The following is a 14635-nucleotide window of genomic DNA, read 5'->3' on the forward strand; positions in this document are numbered from 1 at the left end:
TCTATAGTTCCCATCCTGTGAATGAGTGGTGCAGAGGACAGGAACAATAACGTGAAATGAGAGTCCAGCTGGAAAAGAGCCTCTGTTCTCCCAGAGAGGCCGGGAGGCCTGGGCGGGGGTGCAGGGAGCCCACTGGCCCTGAACGCTCTGCTCTGGGCCACCTGCTGCTGTGGTCTGCAGTCTCCAGATGGGGGTAGGAGGTCATCGGCTCTGCCGGAATGAAATCCTGTGGACAGTTTCCTTACCAGAATTTTTTTTTTGGGGGGGGGGTGGTGCCAGGGATTGAACTGGGGGCACTTAACCACTAAGCCACATCCCCAGCCCTGTTTTTATGTTTTATTTTGATACAGGGTCTCATTAAGTTGCTTGGGGCCTCACTAAGTTGAGTCTGGCTTGAACTTGCAACCTTCCTGCCTCAGCCTCCAGAGTCGCTGGGATTACTGGCAGGTGCCCCATACCCAGCATCTGACCAGAATTGTTAATAACATGTTTTATACTGATTCGAAACGCAACACTGGCCCATTTTGAAAAACTCGGAAATTCAGAATAAAAAGCAAGTGTGTATCTCAGCACCAGAGAAAACTGCTACAGAAACATTGGCATATTTCAGTCTCCTACAAAACGCGTCTTTCAATCTATAGTTTTCCATGACTGAGATCAGCCTCCACTCTGGCTGGTCTTCATCTGTGGACAGGAAGCTGCCTGGGCCTCAAGGCGCCTGGAGGCTCTGAGGGTCTGGGTTCTAGGGTGCAGGATGGTTGACCCAGCAGTTTCAGTTACACTGAAGGAACTTGGACAAGTCACACACAGAGGCCTGCTGGCTGCCGGCCTGGGCTCTGGCCACCCAGTCTGCGGCCACAGAAGCTCTAGGCTTGAGAGGACCTTCAGGGTCATCAAGACCAGTGGCTTCCAAACATTTTCTACTATGACTCTGATGTGCTGCACAATAGTCCCCAAAACCTGTGTGTTGCATTCTGTGCAAAAGGGACTTCACGCAAGTGGCAAAGGTTCAGACCTTGTGCTGGAGTGGGGCTCCTGGATCAGCCCAGCGGCCCAGGAAGTGCAAGGTCCGAATGGGAGAGTGCAGGAGGTCAGAGGGGACAGAATGTGCTTCGTCGCTTGCTTCAAAGACGGAGTGGCCATGTGCCCTCTAAGAGCTGGAAAGGCGGGGACATGGCTGCCCCAGCGCCCAGACAGGATGCAGCCCTGCTGGCCCTTGGGAGGACCCTTCAGACTCCTGACCTCTGGGACTGAAAGAGAGTAAATCTGTGTGTTTACAGCAGCCACAGAAAACTAACACAGTGAAATTCAGTACAAAATACACTTTGTCTCACAACCCAGTGTAACCCCACACACACCCCCCCACACACACACACAAATAGACCTATTTCCACTGTGTCCACTCTAACGGAACACCCTGACTCGGTGGCTTGTAAACAATGTCCCTCACAGTCCTGGAGTCTGAAGTCCAAGGTGGAGGAGCCAGTGATGTAGGGTGGGGAGGACCACTTCCCGGTTCACAGAGAGCTCTCCTGTGGGTGTGTCCTCACACGGTGGTCAGTGCACTAGGTCCCTCTGGCTCTCCTTAAGGGGCATTAATCCCCTTCATGAGGCCCTCCTGACCTAACGCCTCCCAAGGACCCCTCCCAATGCCATCACTTTAGAACTGGGGTTTCAACACACACGTCGGGGGGAGACACACTGAGCTGTGGCACACGCACACACACGTGCACTACACATATACGTACAGACGGAATGAAAGTTCCACCTAAAAACACTGTGAGAGGCGTATTCTCATAATGTATATTCAGTTTCATTAAAAAATAAATGGGCAACCTGACTGTGACTGGATTGATTCACCTCCCCAACCTGCAGTTTAAAATGCTGTAGTGCGCTGGGGACCGCTGGCCGCCTCTAACCCCCCAGCTCAGAGAACGGTTGCTCTGGGAAACTTGAAACCCTGATGTCCTCCACCCGCACCACAGATCAATCCTCTCCAGCCTCCTTTGTCCCTCGCTGTGACTGTGAGCTCTTCCCCTTAAGAAAACATCCCTGACTTCTCTCTTCTCTAAGACGCCACCCCTTACACCAAGAAGAGCATTCCTGTAGGTGTTAACAGACACCTGCCACCTGCTTCAGGCGAGGTACCAAGTATCCAAGTGAAACAGATCAAGTCACCAGGATTCCTCTGGTTTATTCAAAAGAGGTTTCTGGGGCAGAGGCTGAGTTAGGGCTCTAAGAATGGGCGGACTACTCTGTTCCAGGTGAGGGGAAGAATTTCCAAGTTGCACCAGAAGGAAGCCCGGAAGGGAGGCCACAGTGAGCAAGATGGCCGACACTGTCACTCTGCTATGGGATCCCTCCCACACTCGCCAAATCTTTAAATCCTCCGCAAAACACTTGAGAGTGGGGAAGTTTCTGGAAACTGGGGAAGGACTTGGGCTTGGTGCCCAAACTACCTCTGGTGGAATCTAAGCATAAAGCACAGACTCTGGGAGCACAGAGCCAGTGAGAGACAGAAAGTGGAAGACAGAACTCGGCAGGCCCTGAAGGCTCAGAGCTGTGAAGCAGACGGAGTGTGGCCAACGTGGGGGTCAGGAGCCCTGCTGGCATCGGGGGATCTGACTCGGCCCCAAGGAGCCGCTGACTGGGGAGATGCACAGACGCACACCGAAGCTCTAGTAGAAATGCTCTCCAGGAGTGAATGAGGGGGAGTGGGAGCCTGTAGGACCCAGAAGAGACATCCTTGCCGAGCGAGGGTCCAGAGGCCAACAGTGGAGAGGACACTCAGCCACGCCTCTGGAAACATGGGGTCAGGAGCTCAGGACGGCACAGCACCTAAGATCCCTCTGACGCTCAGCCAGGCCGGGGGGCCACCGAGCTGGAGGACAACAGCTGGTCATTCCTGAGGGCTCCTGCCCTGCATAGTGGGACCCTGTGTGATTCTCTGAACTGGGGCTGGGGCCCACGCTCCAGTGGCCAGCCTCCCTTGGGACTCAGACTCTGCCACAGACTGGAGGGTTCCTGGCTGTGGACTCAAAGGTCCTGTGCTGGTCAGAGTCTCCTCCCTACCTCCCTGCCACCACCCACACACACCCCCAAGAGACTTCGCACCAGCCCAGGCTGCGTGTTGGTACAAGGTCATACCACATGCCAGCGCCGGGCAGCTGGTTTTGTCTCCAGCCTGTGAAGCGACCTGCTCCACCTGGCCGTCCACACTTCCACCCCCTGAGGACAGGCTCCATTTGTGCCACAAATGGAAATGAGCCTTCTGAGATGATTAGAATTTTTCACTGAGATGTGGCTGGCCAGGGGGCAGGGGCAAGATGAGATGCCTCCTCTGCAGGCCTCCAGGGTCTGGTTTGGTTCTGTCCTCTCCAGAGCAGGAATGGCGCTCGCAGGACGTGCCCGGGCGACACTCCTTCAACGCCTCGCCTTCAATGCCCACAGGTGGGCACGAGGCAGGGTGGGCTGGGCGGCTCTTGCACCCTGCTGGCCCAGGGCCCTGGGGAAGTGTGGGCAAGTTCCCTGGTTGCTGAGGACAGGGCTGGGCTGTGCAGGGCATTTCTGCCCATGTATCCACCATCCCCTCCTCCACTCTCACGCCATCTCCTCTCTCTGCACTTCGCTGTCCCCAGCGCAGCTGGTAGAGTCCTGTCAAAGTCACCTGCTCATTCAGCTCTGCCAGGTCTGAGATCTGCTGCTCCAGGTGAATGTGAGGGGGGTGCACATCTCACCAGCGTCCGAGTGGCCAAGATGGAAGGAGGGTCTGAGCATCGCGCTGCACCAGCTGCTGGAGCCTCACTGAGTCCCAGTGCTCAGGAGGCACCAGGGGACAGCCATGAGCAAGAGGACAGTCCCCCTGTTCCCCAGGATGGCCAAGCTGGGGAGCCAGTGGGGAGGGCAGGGCAGAGAGCCTGGGAGGCAGGGAGCACAGCCCTGTGACTCCAGCCCTGAGCAGGACCTCCGGGTGCCGCTGGCCACTGATGCTGGAGGGCTCTGGCCCCAGGGGGCTTCTGTCTGTGAGCTGCAGCTACAAGGCCACGCAGAGCCTCAGCCCCTTCCTCGCACGACTACAGAGTCAGGCGACCCAGGAGGAGGGCTCCCCTGCCATCCCCCAGGGCTGCCTGGGGACAGGGATGAACCAAAAGGGCCCTGCCCCAGAGAGCTCAGCCCAGAGCGGAGGGACTGGACACTGCACTGGGGCCAAGGAAAGAGCGGGGAGGCCCCCAGAGGGGCCTCTGGAAGACCAACAGCACAGGCAAAGGCTGAGAGAGAGAACGGCCGTGAGCCGAGGCCAGCGACTTGTCCCCTGCCCCTGGGCAGCATGGGCAGGAGAGGCCCTCACTGCCCGGGGTGAGCTGTGAGCTAGCCGGGAGCCTTGGGGGTTCTGCACAGGGAGAAGGAGCAGCTCCCACGTGCTCTAGGACTCCTCCGAACCAACAAAAGAGAACGGTCTTCACTAAGGAGGGGGACACGAGCAGAAGCAAGGGCCAGGCGGCTCCCACCCCAGCTGGACGAGAAGGTGGCGGGTCTGGTGACACCTAGGGCCACATGGGACTCGGAACAGCAGCCATCTGCCAGCGGGAGTCTTGAGGGCATGGTTCTTGGACAGCAGGTGGGACACGAGGGCACACAGGGTCAAACGGCACCCGGACACTAAGGGTGTGTCCTAAACCACAGGTGCCAGGAGCGTCACAGTCTCCAGAGATCCACAGGAAAACCACCACCAGCCCAAGTGTCCATCGACAGGGAAGGGCACCCGTGCCCCTGTTATCACACCGGGATCAGCGAGGGCAGAAATGTGCGCACCAGCCTGTCCCTCGGGCCAGCGCTCAGAGCTGCGTCCAGGACACCCAGAGCAGGTGGCCGCAGAGCAGTGCACAAATGTGGCCCAACCTCAGAGCCAAGGGAGGGGCACCGAGGACTTGGGACAGGAGAGACGGGTGTGGGGGAGGGAAACTCGAGGCTGCAGAGGGGACCACAGGCCCCTGAGGTTGTGGCCAGCGAAGGGCTCGCTCCGTCCTCCACAGATGGCTTATAAATATCATACTGAATCTGCTCCATATTTAACTGCAAGCAACAAAGAAAAGAAATACTGTTTAAGTACCAGAAAATCGGAGGCAATAGAGAAGGAACAAAGGGCTTTAGCTACATTAGTAAAACTGTAGTCATAATATTTTTAAAAGATTTGATAGCACCAAAACATTCAAGAAAACACCAAAAGACTCACTTCCACTCACTGGGCCTTGGACGCGGTGCTGAACTCCTGGGCCCCGTGGCCTTATTATAGAGCAGAGAGGCCTTGGGGACACTACGGTAATTCAAACTGTGTGTACATAGATTAAATATTTTATATACACATACATATTTATAGAATTTAAATTATATATGCATTTATTGACCAATAAATTGGTTTTATTATGTGGGTGGCCCTAAAAATCGTTTTACTCAAAAGCCATTTAAAAAAATAAATTTTTAATAGAAAAATGAAAACACGGCATATCTATGTCCATAAAAGCAAAATTTCAAAATTCTTCATCTGATGTTTGAACATTAAAAATGAGAAGCAGACAAATGTTCTTGGTGTGCGTCTGCTACTGCCACCGTGTCCTCCAGGCAGGCGTCTGGATTCGGCGTCGGGGCAGTGCCAGAATACGACACTCTACATCATTTTAAGGTTCTCAGGAAGTGCAGCAGCCCCCTCCGTGCACTCTGGGGTTTCCAATCTCTGGCTGTGGACACTCCAGCTGACCCGTGGCCACAGGGGCCAAGGCACCCGGTGAGCTCAGGCCGACAGTGAGCGGGAGCACTGGGGTTCTGGAAGGACTTCCCTGGAGGAGCACTGTCACAGCCCTGCTCAGGGTGCCTGCCGTCAGCTTGTGCCAAGCTCGTCACCTCCACTCGTGGCTCCTCCGACTGCTGCATCACACTCGGCTGTGAAGGTCCAGGGCGTCCCCCCCGCCCCCCAGGGCACCCGCACGTCACCCCAGGAACAGCGGGAGTGCATTCAGAGACTCCCCTGGCAGCAGGGACCTGGGCTCAGCCCGTGACACCTCCTTCCTCACCTCCAAGGGACGAACCTCCGTGTCCCTCTGTTTCTCAGCTTTGTTTCCAATCTTCACAATTTGCTAAAAACGTTGATAACCGGCATTTGTGAATTCTACTCATGGACTGCTTTGATTAAAGATTCCCACCTGGTCTCGCACAACGGCATCCAACACCCAAAGCTTGGTTTGCAGAAAGTTGGGCGCCATTATTGGATACTTGAATGGATTTACCAAGTAATTGTTCACGGGCTCAAATATTTATGAAATCTAGTTGATGTTCAGAAAAATGAGGTGGTGTGAGTGCTGACACTCTCGGAAAGAACAAAACCTGTAGGATTTTCATATTTTACACCGACTTCATCACTAATTTCTTGACTATGGGTTCCTCTGTGCACACACAGGAGTTGGAAGTTCTGACCACGCTGGCTTCGCTGGGCAGGTTCCTACAGCGTGTTCAAATGGACCATCAGCAACCCACGTGCCCTTCTGCACTTGCTCTGGAAAAAATGTTGTTTTAACCAAGGCACTAGCTTTGCTGAAATTTGTTTTCCTCAGGAAACTACAAGAAAAGATGATTCAGTCTTCATGCAGAGCTTTCCAAATGAATTTACTGTGACATTTTTGCTTTCCTGGCAACAGAAGAGCCCCAACCTTCATCCCAGCAATTAGAGGGAGGTGATCAAGCTAGTGTTTCCTCTTCCAAGCGCCTGTGACAATGACACAGCACTGCGCAGCCCAGCGGTTCCCAGAGCTCTTCTCCTACCGGGCCCACCTGTCCAGAGCAGTCAGCACGTTTCCACGAGGGGTGAGATACTCGGAATTGGGACCGGCCAGGGTGACTCTCAGGCCCTGTCCTGGACCTGAGTGGACCCCCATGGACCACAGCCATGGCCAAGCGCAGCTCCTGCAGCCCACGAGCCTGCACAGGTCCCAGGCTGCTGGAAGGTGGGGTAGCGGCTTCTCCTGCAGGTCTCCCTCCGCGGTCCTGCATTGCTCAACTCCCCCACCACGGTAAGTCAGGGCTCACTGGACCTGCGTCTTGTCCCTCAGGCTCAGTGCTGCAGGGAGGGCTCACTGCAGGCTCCTGACACGTGTGCCCCACAGGGTGAGGCAGAGAGCCGCAGGGTGCCCAGCCTGCAGCACAGCGCTGCAGCCGGGGCGTGGCACCTCCCGGGGCTCTGGCCCGAGGGCGCCCTCTCTGCCCACAGACACTATGGGCACCGCCCATCGGCTCCAGGCTTCCCGCTGTGACATCACGCCTCAAAGGCCAGCGCACAGTAGCCACAGCTGGCCTCCCAGTGGCCACCAGGGCGGCAGGGCCCCAGCTGCCCATGGCTGTTGCCAGCTGGGTTCCTGGAAGCAGACCTGGGACAGGCATCTAGGTGGACAGCTGGGGAGGCAGCAGGAGCCGCCAAGGAGACACCAACCGTGACGGCCTGACGCCCAGCCAGCCAGGGGACGCTGAGGCCGGCCCTTGACCCCCGTGATGACCAGGCCTCTGCAGCTGGGCAGACCCTGAAGCGTGTCCAGCAGGAGAGTCCCCTCCAGGGCAGTGCTGCCCATGTCCTCCCCGCACTCTGGCTGGGAAACTGCCTGCACGGTCAGGAGCCCTGGCAGGTGGTCATCAGGAGGGGTGGCAGCTGTGCTCCACCGACAGGGTCAGAAGAAGAGGGCTCTCGGGTGGGCTCTGGTCACTGCACCCTGTCACACCTCTGCGGGCCCATGTCACCCGCGCTCTTCAGGACTTTAGCTGGCAGAGGCTACTTGGGTTGAGCCAGGTGCCCCCACCATGGGACAGGAGAGGCCCCAGAGCTCTCCTCTGGCACTACTGGCACCATGTCCAAGGGGGGCTGGCTGAGTAGCTCCCCCAGAATCCACGTCCACTGGCATCTCAGAATGTGGCCTTGCTTGGAGATGGGGGCCCTGCAGATGGGCCTAGTTATGATGCGGTCACACTCAGGGAGGCCCTGAGTGTCAAGCCAGAGTCCTGAGAAGTCAGGTGAAGACACAGGGCACCTCAAAGACAGGGAGGGGGCAGAGTGGCACTGCAGGCCAAGGGCACCACAGGCTGTGGGGCAGCAGCTGGACCTGGGCGGCAGGAGGGAGCTTGTGCGGAGCCTCCGGAGGGAGCGGGCACCTTGAGCTTGCAAAGCCGTGGAGAGTCGCTTCCATGGACTCAAGCCCTCAGCCTGTGTCCTCTGTCCCTGCAGCCCTGGGAGACATAGCAGAGATGCAGTGACACTGCAAGTGACCCTAGGCCTGCAGGTGACACCAGGCCCTGCGGGTGACCCTAGGCCTGCAGCAAGCACCTGTACATAAGGAAGATCACAGGCAGGGAGCCGGGCAGGCATGGGCCCTGGGGACAGCTGGGGCCCAGCGCTGCTTGGGTTTCCTGAGTGGGGCCCCTGGTCCCCCTGTTGGAGGCACCGAGGGCGAGCTTCAGCGTGGTGTGACACAGGCCAGAGCTCCAGCTGCAGCGTGGAGCTGGACTGTGCAGTCGGCCTTGTGACGTGGGGCCCACCAGGAGGGGCAGGGACACATGTCCACCCTGCCCAGTCCTCAGCTCTCCCAGATCCCTGTCCTCTGTCCCCCTCCAAGGGAAGCCCGGGAGATGGCAGTCTGAGAAGCTCCGCCCCCTCAGGTGGGAAGGAGTCAGAGGTCCACTGGGGAAGACCTGAGCAGGTCAGGGAGGGACCGAGCCCGGGGATGCAGGCCAGCCGCGTGCACAGCCGTCCTGGAGAGCTGCTGCAGGCCCAGGGCTGCCACCCTCACCCTAGGGACCCCCACCCCATGGGCCTGGCGTGGAGCGCTCCTACCTGGAAGTCATCGTGCTTGGGCTGCAGGATGACTCCAGAGCTGCCAGGCAGCGGAGCGCTCGCCAGCTGACCCGCGAGGGGCCTGGCGAGGTGTCCGGGGAGGGGCGGGGCTTCTCTTCTCCTCAGCCCTGGGTCAGTCCTCCCAGCTGCGTCGCGTTGGGAGTCAAGGTCCCGCTTTCTTCTTTTCCCTCCTCTTGAGCAAAACAGAGCTGGTGATGCTCCACAGGAACCTGGGGAGTTTGGGATCAAAGATCAGGTGCACCGATTGCCTTGTGCCTCGGAAAGAGCCATCACTCAACAGACACCGTGGCCTCCCTGGCGTCTGCGGGAGGACGGCAGCGGAGGCTGGCCCTCGTGGGCGCTCACTGTCTGCAACACCCTGATTTTACGTTTTTCTTTTCTTCAGTTGTAGGTGGACACGAGACCTTTATTTCATTTGTTTACTTTTAGGTGCTGCCAGGGATGGAACCCAGCGCCTAGGCACGCGCCCGGCCACTGAGCCCCAGCCCCGGCCCCGCGAGACTCTCAGCACTTACCCACGTACTTCTCTCTGTTGGCGCACGGAGGCTCGTCCAGCAGAACACAGCTTTTCAAAGTCCACCTTCCTGGAGACAGACAGTGGCCGTGAGGAGATGCGGTGTGGTCACCCAGCCCTGGGCTGCGTGTGAGGACGTGACCAGGGGGTTGGCTCTCACAGGGCCATGTCCACGGTCAGGGGTGAGCTCTTCCCCTGCTTCTTTACAAAGCCGTGATCAACTCCCCGGACCGTCGTCGCTGGGCCGCCCGCCGCCCTGGGCCACCCTGGACCTCCCCCAGGTCTCCGTGCCCCTGTACCCACCCTCCAACCTGCCTCGGTCCTTCCTCCCGCCTGCCCAGGCTCCCGGGACCCGCCCTCCCCTCCTCCCCTGGCCACCAGCTTCCCAGAGTCCACTCTCAGCGGGTGAGAGCAGTGGCGTCTGTCTTTCTGCCCGGCTCTCGGGGTGCAGGTCCCTCGCGGCTGGCGGGGCAGAGCCAGGGTTCCCTCCCCGGGCCCCACTGTGCACTGTGTCACCGTCCTCAGAGGGCTGCTGCGGGGACAGGTGGAGGGCAGGGGGCTAGGCCGGCTGCTGTGGACCCCCCTGGGCCTGGCTGCAGGCCTGGGTCCTGAGGGCGTGTGCCCCGAAGCACAAGAGGGGCCAGTCCGAGACGGAGGCCTCGGCGTCCAACACCTGAACTAAGTGAGCCCACCCCACCAATGCGCACGGCCGTAGGGTCCGAGTCCGCAGGGCTGCAACCCGTAGGGACCTCCTGGGCCAAGCCCCGGCAGGGCTCGTGGCCCGACCCCTGCGGGTGGCTGAACAACCCAGGGCCACGTGGGTGCCCCTCCTGCAGGAAGCCCTCCCACCACCCCCTCCCCAGGCAGCCCTGGGCCCCCCCATCTGACGGGAGCTCGGTGCCAGGCCAAGGAGAGCAGCTAGGCCTGGCTCTGCCCCCGGGAGTCCCAGCTAGGGCACAGACACACACAAGGACCCTGCCACGGGGCCAGATGGCACAGAGCTGGACGCCAAACCCAGGGGAGCCTCAGAGAAGGAGCCACTGGGGGAGCTGGAGGGTGGGGAGGAAGGACGGGGGGCCGGGGGCCGGGAACGGGGGGCAGGGGCACTGAGCATCGGCCATCTCAGAGGGCACAGCAGGGCTTGGCCCTCCCCTCCCTCATGAACTCACCAGGACAGCCACACCCAGGGGCCCGGACACTGTCTGAGGTGCAGAAGCCCCCAGGGCCAGCGAACGTCCCCACCCACCCGGAGCCTGCCCTCCACCCGGGCGAGAACGCAAGTCTGTTCAGAGCCCGTGTAGACGCCCCGTGATGCCGGGAGGAGGATCCGACTCTGCCACGGAGCGTGACCCTGACAGGCACCGTCGCCGGCTCAGCTGGAGTGGAGGCCCGGGAGGGAGTGCCCCGTGAGCCGGCCCTGGCCAGGCAGAGCCCCTGCAGTGCATTGCCAGCCCACCCCCTGGTCACAGGCGGGGAAATGGCTCAAAGGGGGAAGCTCCATCCAGAGCCAAAGATTCTACAGGAGCTGGAGTCCAGGGCTGGGGCCCGAGGCCTGTGTGTGAACGGCCGGGCAGCAGGGAGCCAGGGGGGCCAGGCTAGCCTGGGTGCCCTCCAGATGCCTGGTCAGGGTACCGCACACGTCCAGACCCTTTCCTGCAGAGCATGGACTTCCTGCCTGGCCAGCCCTGCTCAGGACAGCTGGCCACGCCCCACCCCTGTGCTGCAGTCCTCCTGGGCATTGCCTGAAGGACCAGGTGGCCACGGGTGCCTGGGGCCCCATGGAGCTCTCTGCCAGGCCGCCCTGGCCAGCTCCGCAGGCTCTCGGCTCCGCGCGTCCCAGACCCTGGAGCTGGAGGGGGGCTGTTTGTGTGAGGGAAGCCCCTCTCCCTCAGTCGGGGGTCACGTTTTGAGCTTTAAACAACCATGCTTTCTCTACACGCCTCTGTGGCCCAAGAAGATGGCGATCCATCCACGGAGCATTAATGATCTCGTAGTATGGAGAGACGAGAGGAAGCCAGATTGTGAAAGAACACACATTTTTATTCAAATAAATTACATAGATTTTCGATTAAAATGCGCCACTTACAATGGACATGCAGTCACAGCCCTTTCTGGGCATCTGCTTCCAGCTCCCTCCTTCATCGCGGCACAGAACAAAGGGTCTATTCAGAGCGCAGGCCGCTGGCAGGCCCAGGATGGCCCCCATCCTCCGCATTCTCAGGGCTCACGTGGCCCGTCTGCCCCCTGAAGACATTTCTGCAGAAATAAATCAGACTCCAGGGCCGGTGCCAGAGGAAGACGCACTGCCCGCTCCAGCCCCGACTCCCCAGCACCTTCTCCCTGGGGCCCAGGGACATTCGCGTCCACTCTGCCGGGGCTTCCTGCCTCTTGCCCGCACCCAGCAGAAGGGTGAGCCGGGCCCCAGCTTCCCCTCCTGCAGGGACCTGGCCCTGCATCTACTCCACCAGAAAGCAGTGTCCCTCCTAGTGTCCTCCCATCCCATCCCCCGTCACGATGGCTGCGAAGCTGGCCACGACCCCATCTTCTCCGCACGGATCACCAGGTCCAACCAGAACCAGAGGCCTCTGGCACCCGCTGCCTGCCGGCCCTGGGGTGCTCCTCTGAGCCCGGTCTTCTCATCTGTGCAGCGGAACTGACGCAGACTGCTGTGCTCTCCTGACGTGGGGCCAGAGTCTCACATGGGACCACGAGGTCAAACTGTGTCCTCACCACACCTGTGACAGTGTTAGGAGGTGACCACGTCGGGCCAGACATGGCGCAGGCTGCCAGGAGACCTGGCTTCCCACTTGGAATGGCGCTAAGGGGCCATCAACCCACTTCACCAGAGAGACACTAGGTGCCTGGAGAAGCCCCGGGTTCACAAGACAATGCCGTAAGCACCACAGAGCCGCACCCAGTCCACCCCACACCGGGAGGTGTCCTGAGTCCTCTGGGGGGGACCATCTCACTCCCTTCTGCAGCCACCTTGCCCTGAGGTCTGGGGGGCTCTGGCTCAGCCATGCTCCGCTGCTCAGATCTGAGACCAGAACCCAGTCTGGCAACCTCAAGGAAGTGACTGTTCCACAGGGCTGTGGACGCCTGTCAGAGGTGGGGCAGGGGCTGGACCCCGGGGGCTGGACCCCAGGGGCTCAGAGGGAGCCGTGGGCCACAGCCTGAGGGCCACTCCCCACAGTGGGAACAGAGCTCAGGCCATCCTAAGAATGTTCCCCAGCACCTGCACCACCACGTCCTGGCAGCCCGTGTCCTGGAAGGCCACCTCCTACCGATGTCCCAGCCCCAGTCCCCAGCCCTGAGGAAGTGCCCCCTCCCAGGTGACCTCCTCCTCCCAGGTGACCTCCTCCTCCCAGGTGACCTCCTTCTAAGAGATCTCCTCCTCCTCCTCCCGGGTGACCTCCTCCTCCCAGGTGACCTCCTCCTCCTCCCAGGTGACCTCCTCCCAGGTGATCTCCTCCTCCTCCCAGGTGACCTCCTCCTCCTCCTAGGTGACCTCCTCCTCCTCCTAGGTGACCTCCTCCTCCTCCCAGGTGACCTCCTCCTCCTAGGTGACCTCCTCCTAGGTGACCTCCTCCTCCTCCTAGGTGACCTCCTCCTCCTCCCAGGTGACCTCCTCCCCCTCCCGGGTGATCTCCTCCTCCTCCTAGGTGACCTCCTCCTCCTCCCGGGTGACCTCCTCCTCCTCCCGGGTGACCTCCTCCTCCTCCCAGGTGACCTCCTCCTCCTCCCAGGTGACCTCCTCCCCCTCCTGGGTGATCTCCTCCTCCTCCTAGGTGACCTCCTCCTCCTCCCGGGTGACCTCCTCCTCCTCCCGGGTGACCTCCTCCTCCTCCCAGGTGACCTCCTCCTCCTCCCAGGTGACCTCCTCCTCCTCCCGGGTGACCTCCTCCTCCTCCCAAGTGACCTCCTCCTCCTGCCAGGTGACCTCCTCCTCCTCCCAGGTGACCTCCTCCTCCCAGGTGATCTCCTCCTCCTAGGTGACCTCCTCCTCCTCCTAGGTGACCTCCTCCTCCCAGGTGACCTCCTCCTCCTCCCAGGTGACCTCCTCCTCCTCCCAGGTGACCTCCTCCTCCTAGGTGACCTCCTCCTCCTCCCAGGTGACCTCCTCCTCCTCCCAGGTGACCTCCTCCTCCTAGGTGACCTCCTCCTCCTCCCAGGTGACCTCCTCCTCCCAGGTGACCTCCTCCTCCTCCTAGGTGACCTCCTCCTCCTCCCAGGTGACCTCCTCCTCCCAGGTGACCTCCTCCTCCTCCTAGGTGACCTCCTCCTCCTCCCAGGTGACCTCCTCCTCCCAGGTGACCTCCTCCTCCTCCCAGGTGACCTCCTCCTCCTCCCAGGTGACCTCCTCCTCCCAGGTGATCTCCTCCTCCTCCCGGGTAACCTCCTCCTCCTCCTACGTGACCTCCTCCTCCTCCTGGGTGACCTCCTCCTCCTCCTAGATGACCTCCTCCTCCTCCTAGGTGACCTCCTCCTCCTCCCGGGTGACCTCCTCCTCCTCCCGGGTGACCTCCTCCTCCCAGGTGACCTCCTCCTCCCGGGTGACCTCCTCCTCCTCCTAGGTGACCTCCTCCTCCTCCTAGGTGACCTCCTCCTCCTCCCGGGTGACCTCCTCCTCCTCCCAGGTGACCTCCTCCTCCCAGGTGACCTCCTCCTCCTCCCGGGTGACCTCCTCCTCCTCCTAGGTGACCTCCTCCTCCTCCCAGGTGACCTCCTCCTCCTAGTGACCTCCTCCTCCTCCCGGGTGACCTCCTCCTCCTCCCGGTGACCTCCTCCTCCTCCCGGGTGACCTCCTCCTCCTCCTAGGTGATCTCCTCCTCCTAGGTGACCTCCTCCTCCTAGGTGACCTCCTCCTCCTAGGTGACCTCCTCCTCCTCCCAGGTGACCTCCTCCTCCTCCCGGGTGACCTCCTCCTCCTCCCGGGTGACCTCCTCCTCCCAGGTGACCTCCTCCTCCTCCCAGGTGACCTCCTCCTCCTCCTAGGTGACCTCCTCCTCCTCCCGGGTGACCTCCTCCTCCTCCCGGGTGACCTCCTCCTCCTCCCGGGTGACCTCCTCCTCCTCCCGGGTGACCTCCTCCTCCTAGGTGACCTCCTCCTCCTCCCGGGTGACCTCCTCCTCCTCCCGGGTGACCTCCTCCTCCTCCCGGGTGACCTCCTCCTCCTCCCTGGTGACCTCCTCCTCCTCCTAGGTGACCTCCTCCTCCTCCCAGGTGACCTCCTC

This window comes from Ictidomys tridecemlineatus, chromosome 6 (assembly GCF_052094955.1).
Source record: "Ictidomys tridecemlineatus isolate mIctTri1 chromosome 6, mIctTri1.hap1, whole genome shotgun sequence".
Taxonomy (NCBI): domain Eukaryota; kingdom Metazoa; phylum Chordata; class Mammalia; order Rodentia; family Sciuridae; genus Ictidomys; species Ictidomys tridecemlineatus.